Genomic DNA, 21,522 nt, shown 5'->3' with positions numbered 1-21,522 from the left:
CTGCTAAGCCAATCTCAGATGATGTATGATCATAAAGGCATCGTCATACTTCAAAGCACCACTTCTATATTAAGAAAGTGCTGCTGTTTTATAGCAGACAAGAATATGTAGTGGCTCAATCCTAACAGAGGTTTATTTCATGCTCATATGAAGTTCAGTTAGTGTTCCTGATCTATTAGTTCTTCTCTTCTGAGAAATGACAAAACACCAAGTTCCTTCTGATGGCTGTGCCATCTCCTCCAGTTGTCTTTCAGAGTCACTGTACTCAGGAGAAAGAGAACTATGCATGGTCAATTTTTATGGCCATTCACATACTGTTGGCTCAGAGCTTTTCATTGGTAGGTTATTGTTACCTTGTCTTGAGTGTTAGACCTGTGATGGCTGGAGGGTTTTCTCTGTGCTCCTGGTTCACCTTCAACTCTCAGCTGCATCTGCCCAACATCGCCTCAGAGCTCTTCTCTTATGCCCTGCAGCGGAGCATTGATTTAGTTTGTGACTCCTGCTGACATTATAATGATGGCAACCTCCTGGTGCAGGCTGAGTCTTAGGAAAGGTCTATGTACCTAGCCCATGGGGAGAGATAGATAGCACCTTCTCAGGTCTCTGACAGTCTTCCTTATGGCAGCAAATTGTTTTCTGTCTCTGGTGGGTTTTAAGAAGATAATTTCCTGCCCCTCCCTATGTAGTAGTGAAGTTTTATTTTAAATCAGTATAGGTTCTAGGTTCTGAAGGTTTTTATAGACCTTCCCTAGACACAAAGAACTTTTACTTTTACTCTTCTGGAAGCTGTACCCATTTATTTACTTTAATTCATCAGCAAAGATAATTTTTTATCCTAAGACAGATTTTGCTTTTACCACTCATGTGAAGGCTTTAAGCTTAAAAGGGTTTACTGCTCTCACCTCTACCTCACAGGCTAAAGAGGTTAAATATTTCCTTTCTCTGAGAGGATGGTCCAGGGGAGCAGCTTGGCCATGAATCATCTCAGACTTGCTTGTATCACTGGGGACTTCTTCAACTCTCCTCAGTCTTTTTCCTGAGCTTCTGGAGGAAGCTTGGAGCTCCCAGTTATAGGAGACTGATGGGCCAGCCCAACTCAATCTTACATAATTCATCAACATTTTTGCCAACTCCTCACATGCTTCTGTTGAAGCCACCAATTTTTTTCTCTGCTCTGACACAAATTGAACAAGTTTATTTGCCCCTTTTTCCTTGGGAGAGGATTGTCAATATGAAATTCAGTTCCTTTGCTGTCTTTTGATAACAAGTATTCCATACTTTCAAGAAAAATTATGTTATTATAAGTCCTTTTGTCTTTTTTGTTTTTAGTTGCTAGGGTGGGAGTCACATTCTCTTACTTTCTACATCTTATGTGAAAGCAGGATTGTTCTGATGTTTCATTGTTGTCTTTGTAATTTTGCTGTTAGCTCCATAAAGGTTTTACCCATTACTGTAAATTGATGTATGTAACACAGTACCTGGAAAATAGTAAGAATTAGACTCAGTTGGGATGAACAAATATGAAGTAAATTAACTGGTGTATATAATATTCTAAATGGTAAATAATATTTAATTATATATACACATAACCTCTCTTATTTTCTCCTAAAAGCTACATACTTTTATTTTATTCTCATATCACTGAATTTTATGCCTTTATAGGATTTGTCACATCATCTGTGTTTGTGTGGCAATGTGGATCTAAACTCTTGGCTAATGTTTATTTCTCCCATTAGACTGAAAGAATCCTAAGGATATATTTTTAGTTTATTATCATTTTACTAATGCCTTGAACACTATTAAATGCAGGCCCTAAAATAATTGTTGAATAAATAAAAAATGAAAGACATTAAATAGGTGAGATCAGGGAGATAGAAGAAAAATTATGAAATAATACAAAATTTTTATTTCAAACATGACAAAAACATTAGGCAACTATATTGGAAAGGTGTGTTTAAAAAATTCATTTCAAACTCTTTGTTGCATAAAAGAAGAAATTAAGGGCTGGAGAAATTAAATGACTGTCCCAAAGTCACAGGACTCATTAGTGGCCAAGTCTGGTATAGAAACTAGGTCTCCTGGCTCTAACTCCATTATACTCTTGACTTGAATGCTCTGAGAAAAACAATATAAAACACTGGTTAATGGATGTGAAAATGCCCATGTTGAGAAATAGGGGGGAAAGAAAGATAAACTTCTAAAATATGTCTTAGCCAAACAGATGGTCATGTTGCAGCAACTGTCTCAGGGAAGTTACGCTCAGAATCGGCAATGCATCTCCAGGTCTTACAGTCCCCATACACAGTGATTTCACAGTGTGTCAGGCCCCACAGTAACCAACATAGTAATATTTCCTTCTGAAGGAAAGATAAATGCAAAATAGCTCTACCTTCATGTTCTAGCTCCTGATTTCTTTATTGCACCCTTTAAAACATTGGTACAGAAAAAAAGAAAAAGGTTGCATGAATATTCTGCCAGCCATTCCAGGTATTCATAAGTTCAAAAAAAAATCTAGTTTCTGCTAATATCAATAGTAGCAATAATAGCTAATAATAACCATTTCTAAATGAACTGAATGTAATACAAATTGATTATTATTTAAATACTTAAAATCATCAATCAATAACAAAATACCAAGATTTTCTTTCTTTTTTTTAACTAAATGTTGGAAAACATAAGCCTAGAAAATGTAAAGATCTCAGAGAGCTAGGAAGTGGTTGGGCTGGAATTTAAATCTAAGTTGTTCAAAGTTACTACATATATACATAACTTAGGAATAGAATGTAAAAAGTAATCAGTTTGAGCTCCAAACTATTATTCAGACATCTTTCTTAATTACTTGATTGTTATGTCTGAACTTATTCTCACGAGAAAAATAAATTTACAGTTTTTTTAAGAATATGTGAAACCATTTTCTAAGAAACTTTATTATGGTTCCTAAACTCTCATCTCTAGCAGCTTTGAGGAGTAGAAATATAATTAGAGCTACCCAGTTAATTTTCCCATTTTTGTTAGCCATATTTTTAAAAAGTAAAAAAAAAAATGGTAATATTAAATTTTGTAATATAATTTATTTAATTTAATGTATCAAATGTATTTTCAAATCAAGAAAGGACTATAAATGGGATTTTTTAAAAGATTTTATTTATCCATTTTTATTAGAGAGAGAGAGAGAGAGAGAAGAAAGAGATAGAACAGGGGGAGGAGCAGGAAGCATCAACTCCCATATGTGCCTTGACCAGGCAAGCCCAGGGTTTTGAACCAGCAACCTCAGCATTCCAGGTCGACGCTTTATCCACTGCGCCACCACAAGTCAGGCTTAAATGAGATGTTTTACATTTTTTCATAAGTCTTTGAAGTTTCTTGTGCATTATTTCGCAATTATCTCACCATATTTTACTTCTCAAGTTATTGATTTCTAATATATTATTCCCACTAATGTATGTGACATTTGTATTGTAAACATTATTGCAACAACAGTTAGTGTCTTTAAAATGCAGGCGTTTGGGAGAAATATCAATATTTAAATATACAGTTGTAGGAGATTTACCAATAAACTCTGCTTGAATTGTGTTTCGATCTGAATATTAGATTTTTCACTGCTATGTTTTCAGAATAAATTTTATTCCAGGTATTTTTCATCTTTCTTTTGTTCTCATATATTTTATAATTAAATAATAAAACTGATTTTGAATGTTTTCCTTCTCTTTTTGAGTACATAGCAGGTCATACTAACATTGCTGTCTTCTAGTAAGTATAATTATTTCCATTACCTGGTGTCTAAGTTACTTTCTGTGTCACTATTCACTAGGAACTGTGTATATTGACTTTGTTACCACTTGTTTGTTTTACATAACATTGCTTCTAAGCTTGCTTAATCATTACACTGCATATCATATTTATTTCCATGCTGTGAAAGTTTTTTCTATACTTCTATTTGCTCTAATAATATTTTTTTCAATCACTATAATTCTTTCATAAAGTTTATTGGTAATTATTTTCTAAAATCTACTTTTCAGTAGTTTTTAATATCTTTGGTTTTTACATCATATTGTTGTTTGAATATATTTTTCTCACATCCTCATAATCACATTGAATTTTTCCAAAAAAAAAAAAAGAGTTGATCTTCTTTAGTGAGAGGAGAGGAAACAGCGACAGACTCCTACATGCTCCCGGATAAGGATCAACCTGGCAACTCCTGTCTGGGGTCATTGCCTAACCATCTGGGCCATCTTGAGCCATGTTTGCAATCAAGCTATTTTTAGTGCCTGAGATAGAGGTTCCATGGAGATATCCTCAGATCCATGTCTGTGGGAGAGGAAGAGAGAGAGAGAAAAGGGAAAGGGTAAGAAACAGATGGTTGCTTTACCTGTGTGCCCTGACTGGGAATTGAATCCAAGACTTCTACACACTGGGTAGATGCTCTTTTACTGAGCCAACTGACCAGGGCCCAAAAAATATTGATTTTTTTCTAAGCAGAGAAGAGCCATATCTTTCAACATTCTGGTATGTACTTTTTACCAAATGATAAACATTTAATTAAGAAGAACCTTAGCCTGACCAGGCAGTGGCGCAGTGGATAGAGCATCAGACTGGGACGCGGAGGACCCAGGTTTGAGCACAGCTCACCAGCTTGAACCAAAGGTTGTTGAATTGAGCAAGTGGTAATTCACTCTGCTGTAGCCCCCGGTCAAAGCACATAAGAGAAAGCAATTAATGAACACCTAAGGTGCCACAACAAAAAATTGATACTTCTCATCTCTCTCCCTTCCTGTCTGTCTGTCCTTATCTGTCTCTCTGTCTTTCTTTCTGTCTTGTCACACACAAAAAAGAACCTTAAATCACAAATAAATACCTCCAATAATATAGTTATTCTTATGCCAAATAGTATTTTTGTGACAATTTTTATAATTGTCAAAATTATTTCATAGCAATAAACAAACCATGCAAGGTAGAAACTATATTATTGATTAGTAGTGACTGTGTTAAGATGCTGAAACTGTCAAATCAAGTTTTACTCAAAGGCAAGTGAAAATCAGTTCAGTAATTTTAAAATTTATTCTATTACCATTTTATGTTTCACAAGTAAGTAGTCCATCTTGTGAAATGAATGCTGAAAAATTCAGAAGTAAAAATTCTGACCAGGTGGTGGCGCAGTGGATAGAGCGTTGGACTGGGATGCGGAAGACCCAGGTTCGAGACCCCAAGGTCACCAGCTTGAGCGCTGGCTCATCTGGTTTGAGCAAAAAGCTCACCAGCTAGAGCCCAAGGTCTCTGGCTCGAGCAAGGGGTTACTCGGTCTGCTGAAGGCCTGTGGTCAAAGGCACATATGAGAAAGCACCCAATGAACAACTAAGGTGTTGCAACACGCAACAAAAAACTGATGATTGATGCTTCTCATCTCTTTGTTCCTGTCTGTCTGTCCCTGACTATCGCTCTCTCTGGCTCTCTCTCTGTCTCTGAAAAAAAAATTCTGAGTATATAAGACTGTAACTATATGAAATCATTCATTCAACTTTATGCTTTTTTTTTCCATTTGAGCATTTATTTTCTTTTTACTTTTCTTTGTTTCTTTTCTTTCCCTTCAATCTCTGACTCTAATGTCACAAATCTTAAACTTACCTAATCTTACACTCTTCTCAAATAGTCTTAAAAAGTTTTCTAAGTTTACTACCCTTCTTTCACTCTTATTATTTTAGAAGAATCCATTACATTTATATATTCACTTTCCACAGAACTAAAAAAAAAAAAAAATGAAAGTGACATGTCATAGTAACAAATGCCCTTCATCTTGCTGAACACAGTGGACATTTATCATAGATACAGTTAACCACATATCCCACTATAACTATAACTACAACTCTTTTTTGTGTGTGTGTCTTTCCACTAAAACACATTTATACTGTTATCATTTTCTCTTCTCTCATTTTGTCTTGATCCTACTTTAATAAGAATTTTAGCCTCATTAGTACAATGAAATATACTTTGTCAATATTAAAATGATATTTGTGTACATATAGATACATACACAAATCACAGAGTCAAGTTTTAGTCTTCATCTTATCTACCTAAGTGTAGCGAATGAAGCGCATTCTTTTTTTTTTTTTTTGTATTTTTGTGAAGCTGGAAATGGGGAGAGACAGTCAGACAGACTCCCGCATGCGCCCGACCGGGATCCACCCAGCACGCCCACCAGGGGCGTCGCTCTGCCGTGACCAGAGCCACTCTAGCGCCTGGGGCAGAGGCCAAGGAGCCATCCCCAGCGCCTGGGCCATCTTTGCTCCAATGGAGCCTTGGCTGCAGGAGGGGAAGAGAGAGACAGAGAGGAAGGAGGGGGGGGGGGTGGAGAAGCGAATGGGCGCTTCTCCTATGTGCCCTGGCCGGGAATCGAACCCAGGTCCCCTGCACGCCGGGCCGACGCTCTACCGCTGAGCTAACCAGCCAGGGCCCTGAAGCGCATTCTTAACTTGGCTTCATGTCACTCCCAGCCCTCTAATAATACTGGCCTTCTCTCTTAATTGGTTTGCTTATTTTTCCAGCTTCTTTATATATAATAATATTCTGTCAGGTTGCATGGTTGTACATATTATTTGTATGGTAATGATTGCCTGTATTTTCTCCATAAATTCAGGTTTATACTCAATTTTTATTTATTGTCCTCACTTGATTATATTATAAACTTCTTATACTAAACACATTTTAAATCAAGTGCAGATCTTTCCAACTCTTGTCCCAAAATGTTCTATGTGTAGGCTTAATCATCTCAGTAAATATCTCCATTCTTCATCCAGGTACTCAGCACAGAAAACATTATTCAATTTATTCAAATCTAAAAACTTGAATATAAAAAAAAATGAGTACAACCAGTTAGCTCTATAAGAAAACTTTATACAAATATAAACCCTTGAAAATGAAAGTTGCTTGTAGTTTGGTAAAAAAAACAAAACTAAACTAAAACATACCCACTTAATTTTTCTCTTCTGTAACACAAACTAAACAAGCAAAACTTTTACCTAAAACAATGAAATATTACATGTTAGAAATATTCATGTTTCCCGTGTTAGAAACGTTTTGAAAAAAAAATAAATAAATAAATAAATAAAAAGAAAGAAAAGTCTTGAGACCAAATATGGGTTTATATAAAGAATAATGATTTGGGCCAAGATGATATAAATAAAAGGTTTTTCCTTTGGTAATGCTGTAGTTATTTTGTCTATCTCAAATTCAGTAAGATTGGATTAATTTCAGATAACTATAAATGCAATTCTGTCTTCCATGTGTAAATAAAGATATTACAAAAAAATTATCTAAATGCATCATAAGACCTAAGCTCATTAAAACAACTGTAACTTAAAATTTATTATAGCTTACTTATAACAGTATAACTTTATTTAAAACTTTAAATAATAAGAAAACTCAACAAATTAACAATATTTAAGTAACCAAACAAATGGAATCTATTAGATAGCTACAAAATATTAATTTCTGTATTTTTACAACCTGTAGTTCTCACTCTGTTTCTATTCTACTTAATTATTTCTATGTAATTATAAAAACAATTATATGAAACAGTTATGGAAAATCATTGGAATCTGAGTTATTATGTTTCTAATCAAGATGAATAAATAGTCAAAAAGCACCATTTCATATATTTGAAATAGTGACAAAATATAAACTGGCCAGAATTCTAATTTTCCAAAATCTTCAACATTAACATAATTATTTGAAAAAAATTTCAAAATTTTCTTATTTAAAAACGTTCATGGAAATTCAAAACTTAAAATACCTAATACTAGTTTTTTGGGGTATTTTTTTTGCCGTGATTCTATTGTAGGCAACCTCTAAGAAAGTCCCAAATAATTCCCACATCCACTCCTCTTAACTGTGGCTTGGTCCTAGTGATTCATTTTACTTATTAATAAATACAGCCAAGTTATGGGATTTATTTCTGAGATTAGATTAGAAAAACTCTGCCTTCTGTCTTGCTTTCCTTCTTCTACTTTGTCATTCTGAGGGAAGTCATTTGACATATTGTGAGTTGTTCTGTGGAAAGGCTCATAGGGCAGGGAACTGACATTGCTGGCCAGCACCCAATGAGGACCTAAATTCTGCCAGTAAGTCTGCTTGGAAGTGCAAACTTGGATAAGATTTCAACCTCCAGGCTTGCAGCCATGTGAGAAACCTTGAGATAGATAACCTTTGCCCAGATTACTGACCCAGGAAAAATGAAATAATTGCATTTGTTGCTTTAAGAAGCTAATTTGGGGGGGTAACTTGTTACATAGCAATACATAATTAGTATAACTTCCAGCAGAAATAATATTTCCATATCTGCCTTTAATTTATTAATTCAAAATAAACATCTTTGTAATGTTTCAGATAGTGTTATTTTATATTGATTACATTAAATTTCCTTGTATTTGTTCCATGGCACTGAGTTCATAATCAATAAATATCACTGTTTTTTGATACATCATTTACTAAACCAAAACAAACAAACAAAAATGTTATTTAGATGAGATGAGGAGGGACAAGTTTTACTTTCTAGTAGAACACAATTTTTTTTAAATGTAATGTTTATCTATGACATTGCAAGGGTTGAATCACTTTTTATTTAAGAACTGATATTAAGGCCCTGGCTGGTTGGCTCAGTGGTAGAGCGTTGGCCTGGCGTGCAGGAGTCCTGGGTTCGATTCCCAGCCAGGGCACACAGGAGAAGCACCCATCTGCTTCTCCATCCCTCCCCCTCTCCTTCCTCTCTGTCTCTCTCTTCCCCTCCCTCAGCCAAGGCTCCACTGGAGCAAAGTTGGCCCGGGTGCTGAGGATGGCTCCATGGCCTCTGCCTCCGGCGCTAGAATGGCTCTGGTCGCAATAGAGTGATGCCCCAGATGGGCAGAGCATCGCTCCCTGGTGGGCATGCCGGGTGGATCCCGGTTGGATGCATGGAGGAGTCTGACTGCCTCCCAGTTTTCCAACTTCAGAAAAATACAAAAAAAAAAAAAACAACCCAAAAATGATATTAAACTTAGAGAGTAGATGAGTAAAAAGTTTTAAAAGAAACACTCAGTGATACTATTAAGAAAATAATTTCTAGGGATGAATTTGTACTGCATTTAGGATGGACATCATAAATACCTTTGTAATTAGAATTTTTATTTTATTTTCTCAACATATCATGGTTTGTGTAGTTTATTAATTATTCATGTATTAAATAAGGACCAAATAAGCCAACTTTTCTTTTGTTTATTTTTTATTATGTTTGTTTATTTGCTCTTATTATAACTCAGCAACTAACAATTACTACACATTTCCTGGCTTACGGACTTAGAATTTTGTACTTGTTATGATTATGTCTTTTTGTTCAAATTCATGGCACTTTAAAATAGCAACAATTAAAAAATGATGAATACATTTTACAAACACAATTTAGAAAAGTGGGCTAAAATTATTCTCTGTTTAAATCTTTCTGGGTCCTTAATTAAAACAATATGATTGGAGACTTTTCCTCTAAGTATTAAGTATTAGAAAAAAAAAATTAGGCCAAATTGAAGCAGTAACAGTGAATACATATAGGCAACATAAGATTTAATTTGTTTCTTGGTAAACACAACTTCCTACTTGTTATTTCTGATACAATTTTTAAAAGGTTACTTGTAAACACTTCTTATCATTAATAACTATGGGTTAGGATTTATTTTCTTTTAAGTATGTAAAACTGAAATATTTATCTTTTAAGATATTACTGCTAAATTAAAAGGAAATGACATTTAGATGACTAAGAAGGGAATATTTTCAGTGAGACCTGGGTAGGATTCATTTTAGAATATTTCACACAGAATGCAGCTGTTGGTGAAAGCCTAATGTGAACACATGGCATTTAATTTCTATGAAAGCTTCAATAGTCTGAGTAAAATGTGGTTATGAGCAAAGTAATAAAATATAAGTGAAATGGCATGACGATAGTGCTCTACTGGGGTTTAGGCGCCCACAGTGGAAGGGGCTATTCCAAGAACATTTTTCTCATTGGCAGTATTCAAAGGCAGCTGCTGTGGTTACTTTCATAATGCTCATGAGATTTCCATTTGATTACAGAAATGATGTCTGTCCTCCATTGTTAGACCTGAGTCATTGGCCCTACTGATGCTGAGCTATTTGTTTAATTGCTTTTGATGGGGAAAAATAAATTCTTCCTGAGAAAAGCCCAATGAAAAGCTTTAGCACACCCTTATAATTTACCCCAGCTTTGACTGCACATAGCCTTTTTCCAAACTCATTCCTATTTGTATTCTCAATATGATGGATGGCAACAGTTGCAAGCTCATAATATCACTGTTCTTATCATGCCATGGTCTCTTATAAATGCTGTCCTTTTGTGAGGTGACCTATTATATCTCTCTGTGCTGTCCAATTATTTTCCTGTAAAGGATTGATAAGGTAAATATGTGCCAGTTATTTTTCCTTCCAAGAGTAGTTGCTCTACATTTTTTTTAACAAGCAATAGAAAATTCAGGACATTCCTATCATAACAAAATGGAAGATTCACTAATATGTTAACCTCTAAAGTGAGATTGTAAGCGTCTGTGTACACACACCTTAAATATTTATGCAGTGAAGTGCACGTGAACTATGGAGTCAGTAAAACTGACTGGAAATGCTGTTTTATCATTTTTTAGCTGACGAACTTGGGCAATATACATAATGTTTCGGAGTCTCTATTTATTCATCTATAAAATATTGATAATACATACATTAGAAGTTACAAAATACAGGTCAGGAACCTAAGGCTCACAGACAATCTTTAATAAAAAATAATAATAATGTTAAAAATATAAAACATTCTCATGTATTACAATCCATTAATTTCCTACTGCTCATGTTCATGGTTGCGGGTGGCTGGAGCCAATCACAGCTGTCCTCTGGGACAACACCAAGTTTTTATTGGATAATGCATAACATACACATGTCATTGTATGGCTCTCACAGAATCACATTTTTATTTATTTTATTTTATTTTTTGTATTTTTCTGAAGTTGGAAACGGGGAGGCAGTCAGACAGACTCCTGCGCCCGACCGGGATCCACCCAGCATGCCCACCAGGGGCGATGCTCTGCCCATCTGGGGCGTTGCTCTGTTGCAACCAGAGCCATTCTAGCACCTGAGGCAGAGGCCATGGAGCCATCTTCAGCACCCGGGCCATCTTTGCTCCAATGGAGCCTCAATTGCAGGAGGGGAAGATAGAGACAGAGAGGAAGGAGAAGGGGAAGGGTGGAGAAGCAGATGGGCACTTCTCCTGTGTGCCCTGGCCGGGAATCGAGCCTGGGACTCCTGCACACCAGGCCGATGCTCTACCACTGAGCCAACTGGCCAGGGCACATTTTAAAATATGTGGCATTCATGGCTCTCTCTCCCTGCGCTATCCACTGTGCCACTGCCTGGCCAGGCTAACGCAGAAGTTTTAAAAAGATATTCAGCAGAACAGGAATAGTGTTGGAGGAAAATATTATGTGATCAGTGTTTTATTCTTCTGGTGGCCTCCTCTTCTTATGCTCCTCACTTTGTGTTCCTCTGCAGATCTCCTCTTTTATCCGCTTCTCCTTTTCTCTCATTTCTTTCTCATTTCAATTTTACTCTTTACATTCAGATCAATCCCATCAATTTTCAATGCCTCAATTAGCTATATACTGAACATGTAGATAGATAGATAGACAGAGTTAGATGTATAGACCCATCCAGTTCTTTTCTAATTTATGAACCTATAGATCTAACTAGCGTCTCCATTTAAAGGTCTTCGGTACCTCTGAAACAGCATGAGTCAACCGAAATCCTTTTACCTGAATATACTATATTGTGAATAGTATCATTCTGACTCCACTGCCAAGTAAGAAAAATTCAGTTTCCTTTGTTTTATTCCTCTCTCTTTTCTTTCTCACAGCCAGTAAAACAATCCAGCCCTTTAATCATCCAAATCCTACCACTCAAATATCTTATTGAATCTGTTCATGTTCCTATCTCTCCCCCATCTTACCCAACATTGCCACTATCATGATTTCGATCACAGCCATCTCTTCCTTGAATTTATACTTTGTCTTATTAATAAGTCTCCCTACTTTGAATTTTGTCAATGTCCACATATTCTCTACACGAGACCTATTTTTAGTGTGTTTTTTTTAATTGTTGTCTGTTTTGAACTTAAAAAGAGATCATTATTGGAATTTAATATCTCCAGTTAATATACTCTGACCATTAATAGAGAAAAATTGGTCAAAACTCATATGTAAACTGATTTCCAATGATTCTCATCATAAGGGATACCACAAAGCCTATTAAGATGTTGTTGCAAGGTGGGAAGGGGTGATTGTGGGAAAAGAATTTGAGTATTTGAGGTACTCAGTTCTCCATCCCTGACTCAACCGAATACTTTGGCATTTTTCTGTTTTATATATCATAGTTTATATTATTTTTATAGAAGTAAAAATGTAACAATGTTTGAAAACCATTATTACGTTATTCTTCTATATAAATATTATTTCTTTCTAATCAATACAAATGTGCTTACTACAGAATATCCTAATAAATTTAAAAAGCATGTTCAATACCTCCAAAATTGAAAATTCTTTTGAAAAAAAAAATTTTTTTTTCTTAGTAGAATGTGGTTTACACATTTACTTGTTTTGGGCCTTTCTGTTTTCTGATGAGGAAGTTTAGCAGACCCAGAAACAAGTAAAGTTTTCAATCAACTTAAACAATTAAAAAGTAATATGACTTGCTAAATGTATTTGCAATAAATAACACAAATATATATTATATATATTTTTTACAGAGATTGAGAGAGTCAGAGATAGAGATAGATAGGGACAGATAGAAACAGAGAGAGATGAGACATATCAATCATCAGTTTTTCGTTGCGACTCCTTTGTTGTTCATTGATTGCTTTCTCATGTGTGCCTTGACTGTGGGCCTTCAGCAGACCGAGTAACCCCTTGCTCGAGCCAGCAACCTTGGGTCCAAGCTGGTGAGCTTTGCTCAAACCAGATGAACCCACGCTCAAGATGGCGATCTCGGGGTCTCCAACCTGGGTCCTCTGCATCCCAGTCCGACACTCCATCCACTGCACCACTGCCTGGTCAGGGCACAAATCTAATTTTTAAAAAAATTTTTGTACAGGCATACACTCAAAATAGAATAGGAGCAACTGACTTTTTAGTTGTTAATCCAAGTAACCTAATTTTGTATGCTTTCCCCCTTTCTTCAAAATCAGAAAAATTTTTGTTTGTGTGTGTGTTTGTTTACTAGTATTTTGCTTATGAATAGGTTCCGGTTATGAGGACTGGTTATAGATTGATTATACTAACTTGCATGAGGTTTTAGAAACTTGCATATACCATTACTTTGGTTTCCCTGTGGTTTGTTTGCTTGATTGATTTGTTTTGTTTTTACTGAAAAACTTTTTGATGCTTGAATGTGCTTTCTGTTTCATGTTCTAAAAGCAGAAAACAAGAATACTTGCCACTTTGTCTCCGAAAACTAGAGAATTGTCTCTTCACTGTATTTTTTAAAATGCTGAATCCAGGGTAACTGCTGTAATACCACTCCAGACATCCATGGCTAAATCAGTTATAGAATGAATTCAAGATGAAATCTATTTGCCGTCTTAGCTCAACTGTTATATTTTGACTGTTTGCTCTGTCAATTGGATGACATAGTTTGAGTCACCCTCTGTTAATACTACCTGGGTTTAATAAGAATTTTTTCATTTGTAACATCTTCATGTCAGCCCTGACCTACAATCTCTCTATCTTTTAGTAGGACAGAAAAGTTGTAGAAAAGAACGATTCCTATAAATATCTATCCTCTGTAGCCTATGTTAGTTTGGAGATGTATTCCGTTCTATCAACACCAGAGTGAATGTATCTCGTTACTATGGCAACTGTCTGCTTTCAGTTAAGTTATTTCTACTATCTGATTTGAACTAAAGACTCTATTTTAGTAATTTTTTTCTACTAAATTGAGCCTGCCATATTTAGCATATTCCCATTCTGGGTCCTCTTATTCCTTAAATCTGTTGCTTTCTGCTTTTAAGCAATTTAAAATATAATTTTACCTTGGTAACTCAAGAAGATTTTAAACAAACCATAGCATTTTGTCAAAAGGCCAAATTCACTGTGCAATGGCAAAAAGATACTTGCTAATTAGATTTATAAAGCAATATAAAGTCAGTGTTTTATTGGAAATGAAAATGTTCAAAATGAGCCTTGCTTGGTTTCATTATGCAATTGTCCGAACTCCTACACTAATTTTTTTGTAACATTGGCCACTCCTCTCAGTGGTATGACTAGATTTATTGGATATTTATTGATTGGTTAGTGACTGATATATCCAAGTAGTTCTTAGAGTATAAATTTATGGCTTTTCATAGGAAGTTCAAAACAGTTGTTAGCCAAGTAAATAATAGTGAATAATAAATTATGTCCAGTACAAATATTTAATAGTATAAGTAAGCTGTACATATCAAAATGTATATAAGTATAAAAAATGTATATAAATCATGCATGTGATTGTTTTTATTTGAATGAATAATGGAGAAAAAGAAAAAGATAATAATCAATATATTTTATTATATTTAATCTTTATAAAATTGAGTTCTCTTTGGAGCCTTCATTTTCTCTAACCTCAGGATTGATTGATACAAAATTATCAACATCTCTTTTTTTTGTTACCAAAAATTATAACGATTTTTAATAGCATGAATTTGTTCCTTAATGATTGGAATTCAAACTTTTCAAATGCCTGTTTTTTTTAAAAAATTAGCAAATGTATATTATTTTGGGGGCTAGGGAAAAGAGTGCAGATGAATCCAGCAAGATCTGGGTCACATTCTTTATTTAAAAGTTTGATACTTTGCTCATCATTGATTTTTTTCTGGCTTTAAGATTGATTTAAAAAAAATTGCATTAACATATTTATCTTGAGTACTGCATTATTTGCTGCACTACACCCTCCATTCTGTACCTGAAGTGAATGCCTAGCTCTTCTTGCCTAACCACAGTCCTGTTTGTTACCAACATTCTTTGAGAAAGTTGACAGAAAGTTCTGCTGCTAAAAATGCTAAAGGAAACATGTATAATTCCATGAAAATATGGTCTTTTTAAACAATATCTCCATTTCACAATAAATAACGCAAACTGTTCATAATAACATGCTGTTGTTGGGGCTATTTTTATGATTTCTTGAGAAATGTGAAATCAGAGTAAGCAGATAAAATTAATTGCCTTATGTGAACATTCTAATTAGAAAAATTTATATGAATTCTAATGCATTTTTTAAAGATAAAAACTGTTGCCTGACCAGGCGGTGGCACAATGGATAAAACATTGGAGTGGAACGCAGACGACCCAGGTTCAAAATCCCAAGGTCTCCAGCTTGAGCCCAAGGTCGCTGGCTTGAGCAAGGGGTTACTCGGTCTGCTGTGGTTGCCGGGTCAAAGCACATATGAGAAAGCAATCAATGAACAACTAAGGTGCTGCAGCGGAGAATTGTTGCTTCTCATCTCTATCTTCCTGTCTGTCTGTCCCTATCTGTCCCTCTCTCTGTCTCTGTCTCTGTCACACACACACACACACAAAAGATAAAAACTGTTCACTTATAGAAAAAGATGTATTTTTATCTAAGGTGGACTTTTCAAAATAAATTAGTCTAGATATCAAGTCAATTTTATTTCATACAACAGATGTTTATAAAATAAATATAGTTTTAATTATGATTTACTCTAATTAAATTATAATAAGTTTTGGTGATCCTCATTTATAAATAAGAAGACTTCCACATTTAGTTGCATATTTGGCTAGCCTTCCCTAAAATGAGAATTAGGTAAGAAGAGTTTAAAATATGCTGAATTATGTGTTTGATTTGTCTACTTTCTTGGAGTGACAGATGGAGAAAAAAAGGAAAACAAACCATCTTCACATAAATAAATATTTCTCTTTTATACTTGAAGCTTTATATTCATGGTTAGAAATAATTATGAAAGACCATAATGCCCCTGTTGAATTTTATGAGTCTAAATATAATGTGATTTAATTTTAAGAATATTTAATGTATTGCTTGGTCTCACTGGGTAATTGCTATGTACATTGGTATAGTTGTAGCATTTTTAATTCTTGGATATCTGTATTAAAATATTTTCCATTTGTAGCTAGAAATATGCCATGAGCAAAAGTCAATGAGAAGAAAACAATTTTATTGAATAAAAGATTATTGAATTCTTTTTCTCTTAGGCAGTGTTTGAGATATTTGATTTAATAGTAAGAAATCACTTAACTTAAGTGAGCTATGTAAGTGAAAGTAAGCTACTTTAGCTTCTGGCTCTTATAGTCCTTATGAAATTACATGCTCTGCTTTTCTTCAGTGTTTCTTTAGTGTTCTTTTGTTAATTCTTCAGGGATTAACTCAGTGTAAATAAATTTCTCAGGATGGTATGCTATAAGAAATACTGACAAATATATGACAAGTAAAATTAGTAATTAAAATTAAGCATATATTAATTATCACAGTTTGAATAAATATATTTATATTTTTATTGACAAGTATTGAAAATAACACTGAGAATCAGTGAAAAGTATTTCGTAATTCAAGACAAATGTAGTCTTTGCTGGGAATCTCCATTACAACTGAGAGACTTTGCCGTGTGTGTGTGTGTGTGTGTGTGTGTGTGTGTGTGTGTGTGTGTCTTGGTTTTCATAAAGGACAACAGTGAAAGTAGTTGCTTGATTATACTAATTTATGATGCCACTAAGCACAGGTCCTTTACACAAAATGTCTTGTATTCATAAAATATTTTTATGATATATTTATTTTCTAGCTAAGTGGAAACTATTACCACACCAAGCCCTGGCAATTATTGCTCTAGTTGATGCCTCAGAAAAACTACCAATCATTGTAGGATTACTAACATAGGAATTTCTCAGAATAGTCAAATCATTGAATATTAAATATGCAATTCCACAAGTGTATTCTATCATCATCTTTTTGGACACTGCTTTTTAAAAAATTACAGTGCATATTATTTGATATATACACACACACTATGTGAGAGAGAGAATATTAATAAACAAAAATTCAATAATGATTATAAGCATCATTCTTCAGGGACAGATTTGGCTAACTCTACTGACTCACTTCTTGGAAACCACACAAATTCTTCTTCAGTTCATCAATAAATATTTGATTATCTATTTTGTGCAACTCAAAAAGATTTAGAACTTTGTTTCTGTTTAGTATTTTTATTAATAAATATTAAGAGCTTATTCTGAGCCATCTTGAGGAAATATATAAAGAAACCCTGAAAAAAATATCTGAGAGCATTTGAAAGGCAAACTGGTAGGATAATTTACTCATTTTGATATACCCATTATGTATTTGATATATACCCATATACACATACACACTTATAGAAATACATGAAAGACAAGTCCTCTATATACATACAGAAATATTAATACTTTGCATTTTCTACATCACTTGAATTAAAAAAAATTCCCATCACTATGTCATACATTTGACCTCACAACTTCATGTAACTATCTCAGTAAAATAGTTTTGATATCTATTTGAAAAAAAAGGGTTAGAATTTTTAATCATAGATTGAACTGCACGATGGGAAACAATTCTAATCTTGGCCACAACTGAGAGATAAGAGTTTATAAGATAGGTGCATACAAATGAAAGAAAACGACAGCAAAATATTTCTTTCTATATGCCACTGTAGTGTTATTAACTTAGTTTTTTAGCTGTCAGCAGTAATTGGTTTAAAGTACAATAGAAATAAAATTTAATGTATAACATTTACCAGTATATAAATATCTAGTAAGAAAATAGATATTTTCATCAGATATGCTTATCTGATGAAAACTATAAAGGTTTATGAGCAACAGAGACAAATATTTATAAATGACAGAAGAATACCAAGATAAGTCACAAAATAAATGCATGAAGCTTAAGGGATAAACCTGTAAATTTACTGCAATCTTAATTACAAAGGTATTTTTACTTATTTTTTTTTCAAAATGTATGTGGTGGAATACATACATGAGAAAAACCTCAAAAACTATGTTTTTTAAGAATGATTAAGCCCTGGCCGGTTTGCTCAGTGGTAGAGCATCGGCCTGGCGTGCAGGAGTCCCAGGTTCAATTCCTGGCCAGGGCACACAGGAGAGGCGCCCATCTGCTTCTCCACCCCTCCCCCTCTCCTTCCTCTCTGTCTCTCTCTTCCCCTCCCGCAGCCGAGGCTCCATTGGAGCAAAAGATGGCCCGGGCGCTGGGGATGGCTTTTTGGCCTCTGCCCCAGGTGCTAGAATGGCTCTGGATGCAACAGAGTGACTCCCCCTGGTGAGCATGCCGAGTGGATCCCAGTCGGGCGCATGCGGAAGTCTGTCTGGCTGCCTCCCCGTTTCCAGCTTCAGAAAAATACAAAAAAAAAATGATTAAATGCTTTTTCAAATATTAAAATGCATTCTGTATCAATGATAATCAAAATATAATAACTCTACTATCAATATGACAGAAACAACAGTATGAGGATTGCAGCAGGGGAAAGAGGATGAGGTAATGATAGCAGAGTAGAGGGAAATTGATGGTGCTGGAGGGAGACTTGGTTTGGGGTAGTAAACACACACTGCAATATACAGATAATGTATCGTACAATCATATACCTGAAACCTGTATAATATTTTAACCAATGCCACTCTAATGTATTCAATAAAAATTTTAAAAATATATACATGATCAGATTAATAAATTAACATAAAATCTAGAAACAAAATCATGTTCATGTAGAAATATAATAAATAAGGTATCTTCTTAAAATATGATATTTAGTATTTGCATCATAAACTAATACTAAAAATATATTCCTGTCTTATTTTAGGAAGTACCAAAATTATGCATGATGGATAAAAATATGAATATAAACACTAGTTTTGATATGGTATTAAAAGAGTATCTTTTGAGTGTGACAGAAAGAGAGAGAGAGGAGAGAGACAGACAGACAAGAAAGGAAAGAGATGAGAAGCATCCATTCTTCATTGAGGCACCTTAGTTGTTCATTGATTGCTTTCTCATACATGCCTTGACTGGGGAAGGAGAGGGGGAGGGGTACAGCAAACAAGTGACCCCTTCCTCAAGCCAGTGACCTTGGGGTCAAGACAGCGACCATGGGGTTATGTCTACGATCCCATGACCAAGCCAGCAATCCCATGCTCAAACTGATAATCTGCACTCAAGCTGATGAATCTGCTCTCAAGCCAGCAATCTCGGTGCTTCAAACCTGGGCCCTCCACATCCCAGTCTGATGCTATGTCCACTGCGCCACCACCTGGGCAGATAAAAGCATACTTTTAAGAGTACTTAAAATATATATAGTACTAATTAAAGGAGGTGAAATAGAAAACATAAATAAAAACTGACATATTTTGTACAGAAAAATTAAATACCACTAAAATTAAATAAAGTAAATAAAGTTTGATATCAAACAATAATTTGGAAAGTTTTAAAATTATAATCTAAAACAAATTAATAACCATAAAACATAATGTTATAAATTAATATAAAGCAGATATGGGCACTTCACAAAAGAAGAAAAATAACTGTGTTATTTCACCTAGCATAATACTCTCTAGGTCCATCATTGTAAAAAATAAAATTTCCTTCTTTTAATGGCTGAGTAGTATTCCTTTGTATAAATGTACCACAACTTTTTATCAATTCACCTCTGGCAAACACTCGGATTCTTTCCAAATCTTGGCTATTGTAAATAATGTTTCAATGGATATAGGGGTGCATATATTCTTTTGAATTAGTGTTTTGAGGGTTTGGGGGGTATTTTGCAGGAGTGGAATATATAATTTTACTTATGTGTTGAAACTAAGAACAAAATAAACTAACAAACAATATAAAAACAGACTCATAGATACAGAGAACAGACTGACAACTATCAGAGGAGAGGGGGGTACGGGGCTGGCTAAAAAAGGTGAAGGGGCCGGACCTGTGGTGGCGCAGTGAGATAGAGCGTCAACCTGGAACACTGAGGTCACTGGTTCGAAACCCTGGGCTTGCCTGGTCATGGCACATATTGGAGTTGATGCTTCCTGCTCCTCCCCCTTCTCTCTCTCTCTCTCTCTCTCTCTCTTACTCCTCTCTCTCTAAAAAAAAAATCAATCAATAAAAAAAAGGTGAAGGGATTAAACAAAGAAAAGTACTCATAGACACAAACAACAGTTTGGTGAGTACAAGAGGGAAAGGGGGTGGGGGAGGCAGAAGAGGGTAAATAGGGGATAAATGTTGATGGGAGGAGACTTGACTTGAGGCGGTAAACACACAATAAAATAAACTGATTCTATAATAATAGAATTGTACACCTGAAACCCATATGATTTTATTAACATGTCATGTCAATAAATTCATTTAAATAAATAAGGAAAAAAATAAAATAATCAATAAAAATAAATTTCAGCATGGGTGAAATAAATGTACAGTTAAAATACTGACAGAACATTTCTTACATTATAGGAAAGACTTAAAGGGAATGAGAATAAGCAGTCTAGTAAGGAGGGGAAAATGAATTTATAATAACTGCTGAAAATATAAATTATGAGATCCAATCTAGTTATCACTGTCAGTAAATTAAAAATATACTGTACATATGCTTATCTAATAATTAATATTCTAGAAATGTATCCTTTTAAAATGCTATTCATATATAGAGGTAAAATAAGCTTAAAAATGTTATATTAATATTAATATACAAGCATAAAGGTTTAATATTCAAATAAATAATAGAATTACATAAACAAATAATGAAAACATTTTAAACCTGAGAGACTGTTATAAGGAAAGAGAAGACATGAATAATAGATGCTCTTTATAACTAAGAGAATAATAATGTAAACTAAAACATAGATAGAAGTTTTTTTTTTTATTCTGAAAAGGTATCTCTGCTTTAATCCACATCATGTGTAGTATGAAGGGTCTGCATGCATGATGCCATACAGTGCATGCAGAAGTATTTATTTACATATCTATTATGAACCAGTGACTATGGACAATAGTTATCATTTTAGAGAAGCAAATGCAAAATCTAGCTTTACCGAGTTGCCTTCTGAATATTTAACTCTAACAACAACAACAAAAAAAAAGAATTCTGATTATTGGAGAAAAAGTATCATCCCAGTGATTACTTACAAGGTTTGTAATAACTATCATCCACAGGGGTCACATTGTTCTGAGACTGTAGCAAGGAGAGAAATAGCAGTGCACAATGAATCTAACCCTTGAAAACCATTGGTTGTAGATGAGTCTGTTGACAACCTTTAAGAAGTCAAAGCTGGTGCTGTTAATCTTCTGCCAAATCCCACTTCTTTTTCTGGCTCTTGCTGGATGAGATGAGAGAATAGGGAAGATGGAGATAGTCTCTGTGGTCCAAGGGCTGTGTAATGTTGAGAAACAGAATGAAACCAAAGGGATACTAGT

Source organism: Saccopteryx leptura, chromosome 5 (genome assembly GCF_036850995.1).
Source record: "Saccopteryx leptura isolate mSacLep1 chromosome 5, mSacLep1_pri_phased_curated, whole genome shotgun sequence".
NCBI lineage: Eukaryota > Metazoa > Chordata > Mammalia > Chiroptera > Emballonuridae > Saccopteryx > Saccopteryx leptura.
This window is presented reverse-complemented; position numbering follows the sequence as displayed.